This window comes from Coenobita brevimanus, chromosome 76 (assembly GCF_032717465.1).
Source record: "Coenobita brevimanus isolate Jiangsu-jjx chromosome 76, ASM3271746v2, whole genome shotgun sequence".
NCBI classification, from domain to species: Eukaryota; Metazoa; Arthropoda; class Malacostraca; order Decapoda; family Coenobitidae; genus Coenobita; species Coenobita brevimanus.
Window position 1 is genome coordinate 8532404 of NC_137029.1, and position 7563 is coordinate 8539966.

Consider the following 7563-nt stretch of genomic DNA (forward strand, 5'->3'; position numbering starts at 1 on the left):
CAGCGTCTCAATACCAGTGTTACCCTCCCTCTCCCACTATCTTTTATCAGTCTTCTCTTTTTCTATGTCTGTTTTATCATCTTTATTTGCTCCAATTCCTCCTGCCTTCCATTTCTGTCTTTCGTCTGTCAGTGTATGCTTCTTAATTTCCATCTTATCCATTTCCCCTCACTCCTTCCATAATTTTTCTTTCTCTTCTCTCCTTTTCTGTTTTATCATTCTTTCCTGGCCCTGTCTGCACGCTTCCTGTTTTCTCTCTCCCTCTCCTTGTCTGTTTGATATTTCTTCGTTGCCTACTATACCTGGTCTAAATTCTCCTCCTTTTATCTGTGTCATCATTCTTCATCTCCGTCTTACTTTTCTCTTTGTGTGTATTATCATTTTTTCGTCTCCATCTTACCCTCTTTTCAATTGTTTTATAATTTATCGTCACCGTCTCAACTCCCTCTTCATTTTTGCTTTATCACTGCCTCTTATTCCTCGTCTTCATGTCACCCTCATCCTTTAATCTGATTAAATTTTTTTCTTCCTCTTTTGATTCAATACATCTTCCACTCCTCTCTTATCTCTTTCATCCGTTTTAATGTCTTTTCTATCCACCTTATCTCCAGCACTCCTCTTCTTCTGTTTTTCCTCTCTCTATCTTTATAAACTATTCTGTAACCCTTCAGTTGGATGACAGTTCGTATACTTTGTTCAAGCTGCATGTCAGATGTTTTTTTTTCCGTCCAGAGCGATGTGCTGGTAAAGGTGTTATAAGGAATTCTTTGTGACTCTTTCATCACGGTAACGCCTTTTTATAATGTATTCTTGCTTCCTCCCCGAAGAGTTTTTTTTTCGAATTAGGAGAGACCCATCGTAGTAGAAGCAATGTTTATCAAAATACTTTACTTTCTTTTCTCTCCCTCCTCTCTTTCCCCACTTTCCTGTTTTCTTGAATGTTTCTGCTTTCCATTAACCTCCTCGTAATCTCTTGGCTGTCTATTCGCCCTTCCTTTCTCTCTTCTCCGTGTCCATTTCTTTCACTCATGAATACTAACGTCTTTCATGCCTCGATAAACCCTTTCATTACCACGACGACATTCCTTTTAGCCCCGAACGATTTTTCCCCAGGTATGGAAGAACCTGTCGTTATGAAATAAAAAAAAAATCCCCGCTAACCTCTTCCCAACAAGAGAAAAAAAAGTGATGAAAAGTTTTAATGTTCCTCCTTAGTTGAATGATATAACTGGGTAGTAGCAGGAAGAGATCAGAAAGTCTCCCTAAGCTGAGCAAAATCACATCGTTGTAGTAGGAATGAATATAAAAAGATGCCATCAAAAATTCCCAATCATCCCCTCCTGTGTAAGACTGCTCTCTGCTCCCTCTCTTTCAATCCTGTTCTCCTCCGATCTCAGTCCTATCTTTGGTCTCTTCCTTCTCGATTTGGGAAGTGTCGTGTTTTGCCTCACTCGGGTGTCTGTTTGGGGTTCTCTTTTTATTGACCAGTCCTTCGTCACTTTTCCCCTGTTTCTCGTTCGTCTCCCAGTCCTTTCCCCTTGGAGTGTTCGCTTTCCGTCCAGTTTTGTATCCCTTCTTTCCTTTCTGTTATTCTTGTTCCTATTTGTGTGTGTGTGTGTGTGTGTGTGTGTTGTGTGTGTGTGTGTGTGTGTGTGTGTGTGTGTGTGTGTGTGTGTGTGTGTGTGTGTGTGTGTGTGTGTGTGTGTGTGTGTGTGTGTGTGTGTGTGTGTGTGTGTGTGTGTGTGTGTGTGTGTGTGTGTGTGTGTGTGTGTGTGTGTGTGTGTGTGTGTGTGTGTGTGTGTGTGTGTGTGTGTGTGTGTGTGTGTGTGTGTGTGTGTGTGTGTGTGTGTGTGTGTGTGTGTGTGTGTGTGTGTGTGTGTGTGTGTGTGTGTGTGTGTGTGTGTGTGTGTGTGTGTGTGTGTGTGTGTGTGTGTGTGTGTGTGTGTGTGTGTGTGTGTGTGTGTGTGTGTGTGTGTGTGTGTGTGTGTGTGTGTGTGTGTGTGTGTGTGTGTGTGTGTGTGTGTGTGTGTGTGTGTGTGTGTGTGTGTGTGTGTGTGTGTGTGTGTGTGTGTGTGTGTGTGTGTGTGTGTGTGTGTGTGTGTGTGTGTGTGTGTGTGTGTGTGTGTGTGTGTGTGTGTGTGTGTGTGTGTGTGTGTGTGTGTGTGTGTGTGTGTGTGTGTGTGTGTGTGTGTGTGTGTGTGTGTGTGTGTGTGTGTGTGTGTGTGTGTGTGTGTGTGTGTGTGTGTGTGTGTGTGTGTGTGTGTGTGTGTGTGTGTGTGTGTGTGTGTTTGTGTTTAAGTAGATGTGTATTTAACGATCGATACTGTTTTATATGCCTTATTGTATTTTCTTCCTCAGTCCTGCCATCTTTCTCTCTCGTCTCTTACCATATTTTTGTGTATTTATTTTCTTATTTTCCAGTTTAGATTCCATACTTTTACTCATCAAACTCTCTTCACTTTTTCCTTTTCCTCGCTGCCTTTTTACTCCCTTTTCATTGGATTTTTTCTTTGCTTTTCCATTCTCCCTTTTGTTTTCCATACAGATTATCTTTTTTCTAATGGGTTTATAAACTGATACATTTTTTTTTGGTATACTGCTCTATGTTAGTTATTTGTATTATATTTTCCTGTATTTTTTATTTCTTGCTGGTCTCTTATCTCTCCTTTTTTCTTTTCTGTTGTTTCTCTCTCTCTCTCTCTCTCTCTCTCTCTCTCTCTCTCTCTTTCTATTTTTATTTGTTTTTTGGGGGCATGGGTAATTTCTCATTCCTGGCTACCTTTCTCTTCTTGATTTTCTCATAATATTCTATACTGTGTTCTCTCATCACTAATTCTCTCGTTCTTGTTAGTCTTTCATTTCTCTTTGTCCATGGATCTTTTGTCTTTATCTCCAGTTTGGCCTCTTATTTTTTTTTTTTTCTCATCAGTTTCTTCATCATTTCTGTCTTCCTAACTTGTCCCGTATTCCTTTCTTTCAGGATTTTTTCTCGTGTACTTCACTTTGGTTTCTTTGCTAATAAGACATATAGATCTGTGTTTATCTGTAACATTTTGGGGGATTTTGCCTCTTATGTAATGATTAATACTTTCTCAACATGCCAAACTTTATCTTTCAGTCAAATATTCGAGCTACATTATTCCCACTACGCGGCAGGTTTCCTTTTGTCTTTTTTTGCTGTTCTCGTCCCAGCCTACGCTCAAAACTTCCTCCTCATTCTTCGGCCTCCTTATTTGTTCCTTTCCCTTTCTGTCTTCTCTTAATCGCTTTCTGTTTTACCCTTTATCTTGCTCAAATCTTTTTTCCTGTCTTTTTTCTGATCTTCCCTCTTTCTCAGATTTCTACCCTTTTCTTGTTTTTTCACCACTTCTCCAATTATCTCTTCTTTTCCTCTTTGGATTCTCTCGTAAAAGTCAAAAGGATTGATAGGCCGTGCTTTCGTCTGGTGGTTTAGTGGGTAATTAAGGTGCTCCAATCGGACTGACCCTGAGTAGGTATATATCCAAGGGGCGTTTGGGGTTTACTGCTCACGTAATGCCAGTCAGGGATGAGTGAGGCTGCTCACTCTCATCTTAAATGTCAGGACCAACTTGCCTAGCCCCGGGCTCCTACGCTCCTTATGGAGCGACACAGGATTGGATGATGGACGGATGGATTTACTCTGACATACTTCTTTCATTTATATGCCTCTTTGTCCCTTTCCTCTCTCCGTCTCTGTCTCTGTCTCCTTCTCTCTGTCTGTTTGTCTGTCTGTCTGTCTGTCTGTCTGTCTGGTAATAAACTTCTTGGGTTCACTAAAGTCTTTTTTCAATTAATTCTTACCACCTCTAGACGATTTTGTTCATCTCAATTGACCACGCTCTCGTGCGAGTATATTAGTGAAGGCTGTATAGAATCACTCACCTTACGTAACAAATATCGTGAAGGAATTAAAGTTTAAATGGCATCCTCTCCCTATATGGATCAAGTATTTTAAGCATCCCCTCATCTCCTCACCTCAATAAAATCGTGAGGGCAAAGCAAGAATAAAGAAAAGTGACGTCCTCGCGCCGAACGGGTAAGATTCATTTGGTCTCTTGCACGCCCTATATATCTTTGTTGTTGTTCCACGTGGCTTTTAATGTAATTTCTCCACTCCATCGTCCAGTCGTGATCTCTCCACTTGCAGCAGTTACTTCTCTCTCGCCCACTTATCCAGTCTACCGTGCACCTCTGTTCTCTCTCCCACTCTCTCTCGCGGTCTTCCTCTGTTTCTCTTTTTCTTTCTATCTGTCTGTCTTTCTGTCTGTCCTTTCCAAGTGTCTACTACTTTTCTTTCTCTCTCATTTGCCCCTTTCTCTAATTTCCCCGTTTCTTTCCTCTTATTTTTTTTTTCTCCATTCTCGTCTTTCTCTTATTCGTTTTCTCCTCTCTTTCTCTCTCTCTCTCTCCCTCTCTCTCTCTCTCTCATTTTGCCATTTCTTTCTTTTCTCCTTTTCTTCCTTTCTCATGTTTTTCCCTTTCTTAACGTGCTCATTATTTTACCTTTCTTCCTTGTCCGACCCACTAATCGCTGATCTGTAACATCCACCCCATCCCCAAACTACTCATCCCTGTTTACTCTTCCTCTGCCCCCTCTCTCTTTCTCTTCCTCCTACGTACCCTTTTTACCCTTATTCTCCTTTGCTCTTAACTCAGCCTTCTTTCACATTCCTCTGTCAATTCAGCCTCTCTTTTTCCTCGTCATTCAAGTTCCTACCTTCTACGCCCCTCTTTTTTTTTCTCACTTTGTTCCGTATTCTGTCCTCTCACATTTCTTTTCCCTTTTATTTCTACCACTTACCTTTCCTCTCTCCTGTGTTACCTCTTCATCGTCTTAAACCCCCTTTTTATTTATATCTCTCCTCCCTGACTAAACTTTCATTAACTCTCTGTATCATCTCTCCCTCTCAAACTCTTTACCTATCCCGTTCCTTCACCTTATTTACTTTTCTCTTTACTCAGAGCTTTCCTCGCTTTTTCGCAGCGTCTCTTTCATTTCTCTTCCTCTCTCCCTTTTCTCTTTTTCGCTATCTTGTATCTTTCTGACGCATTTCTGTAATATCTTTCTCTTTAATCTTTTCCGCTTTTCTCCTATATTCCTCTCCTTCCCTAGTTTTACTTTCATTTCCTGTTTTGCCCTCTTCTTACTTTCTAGCTTCATATCTCCCCTTCCTTCTTCCCCTGCCTGCCTCACGCTCTCTTACACACCCTCTCTACCTCTCTGGCCCTCTCCTCCTCTCCTTCTCTCTTCCCTCCCCCACCGTCCTATCCTTCCCTCGCTTTTCTGTATCATTTCCATCCCTCGACCTTTAGTTTTTCCTCCATTTCGCCCATTTTCTCAACCTTCTAGCCCTTTTGCTCTTCTCCCCTCAGTCCCGCTCAAACCCTCTCTCATCTTTTCGTAACACTGCTCCCTTTCTATCTCTTCTTCCCCTAACCCTCCTCCTCCTCTTCTTTTTCACCTTCTTACCCCTTTCTCCCAAGTTTTCCCCTTTCCTCCTCACTCAGCCCATATCTCAAGTTTCCATATAACTTCTCCACTGTCTCCATTTCCCCCTCTCTTTACTTTGCCTCCTGCCCATCTTTTCTCCAGTAATCCATACCATTCCTTTGTCTTTAGCTCTTTTCCCATTCCTCCTCTTTCATTTCCCAGCCATTTCCCACCCTGTCTTCCCTCATCAAACTTTCACCTTTTCGTATACTCTCTCCCCCTCTATTTCCATCTCTTCTTTCCAATTCCTCCTCTTTCATCTCCCAACCTTCTACTCTCTTTCCTCCCTGTTCAAACCTTCTTTTTCCTTTACGTATCCTCTCTCTCCCCCTCTGCCTCCTCCTCTTCTCCCTTTCCTCTCTTCCCCCCTCCTGTCTCGTGCTCCTCACTCCCCCTGCCACAACAACAGCCACACAATGTTGGTAAATTAAGGGTCGGGGATGGTAGGGGCGCCAGGAGAGAGGACAGAAAAGGGACCAGGGCGCTAGTGTATGGTGAGGTCTACAGTGACAAACTACGGTCGGGGAGGGTGGTGGTGTGGTGTGTGCCTGGGAGGGTGGTGGCTGTGGTGGTATGGTGTGTTGTGAGAGGGACAGACAGGGACAGAAGTTCGCCTAGTATTTCCACTGCTTCTACGTAACAACTCAGGGTATGGTGTTACTCTCCTATTAGTCGCATCACAGAAAAAAGGGATCATCTATAAGGAAAGATCGATACCAAACCTCTCTCAGCTTAAGAATACCATGAGCCAGAGGAAAATGAGGAGCAGTGGAGGTGAAATATTACGCGAAATTTTGTCCTCAGCTGTACTAATGGCTCACGGTCCTGTATCATTTTGCCTCCGCCACACCAACTTCCTTGCCACCGCCGTTGTAATCTTTCACAGCTCGGTGGTCGCAAGTTAAGCCCGCCACTCTATTAACCTTGCATGGTCGTGTCGCTTTAATGCAGGGAGATTTGTACTCCTGACAACGTCGGATTCACGTCAAGATTTGCATGAGAAAACCGCGGCATGTTGGTTGTATCACTTGGCCTGACATATTACCTAATTAGGAACAATAGTACTGTAATCTTTAGATACGCAGTGTAAGATGAGTTGTCAAATTAATTAACAGAGGTATGATTCTTTAAATTTCAGAGATGTCCTTTTTTTTCATAGGGTCGCATAAATCAGAAATACTTGAGAAAATATAAAAAGATACGAGTAACTCGAGGTAAGAATAAAAACTACAGTGTATAGAATCTCTGTCTGTCTCTCTGTCTATCTGTTTGTCTGTCTGTCTTCTGTCTGTCTGTCTGTCTCTGCATGTATTGAATGATCTGTGTCCAGAGTGTAGGTAAAAAAAAAAAAAAACAGTAAAGCGACATTATATACACTACCAGTGACCACAGACCTACAGACAGAGAAATATTAAACTCTGGTACCCATCGTCCCAGAGTAGATACGATCGGTGCATTACCCCTGGCTGGTACACGTGGGCAGACGCTCTTGCCCATCAGCAGAGGGTACTGGTTTCATTCATTCATTGCCAGACGCCATGTATCCCAAACGGGGTGGTCAAGGGCTCAGAGTTAATTGTTTTACAGGGAGGGGCACTAATCCTCCACCAACCCCACTTGACACGTAGGGAGAACGTTATGCCAACAGCACCTGGTGTTCCCAGGCGGTCACCCATCCAAGTACTAACCAGACCCAACGTTGCTTAACATCGCTGATCGGACGGGGAGCGGTGTACTCAACGTGGTATGGCCGTTGGGTACTGGTAAGGGAAGGAAATACATACTGCTGTGTCCAACAGTTCTTTTACACTGCCGGAAATTGTCTCACGACTTAGAGAAGGAAAGGACTGCATTTTCATCTATCGACCGCCTGAGTCATCAAAAATGAAAATTAAACTTATGTTGCCCAGTCTCCTCCTAACCACAGTAAACTGCAGCCTAAGTCACATCTACGTCCCCAGCTGTTTTGCAGGGTAAACAGGGACGAGCAAGAAGTAAACTTATGAGACCAGGGCCAATTCCAGCACACTGAAATAAAGGAGAGGATGTGA

The 7563-nt window shown here is 42.9% G+C and overlaps 1 non-coding gene across 1 annotated transcript; it reads right to left on the bottom strand.

Moving 5' to 3' along the window:
• Positions 1-7151: 7151 nt before the first annotated feature.
• Positions 7152-7270, bottom strand: LOC145408319 (5S ribosomal RNA). The gene has a single exon (XR_013898909.1). It is a non-coding gene; the product is annotated as a 5S ribosomal RNA (ribosomal RNA).
• Between the last annotated feature and the right edge of the window lie 293 nt (positions 7271-7563).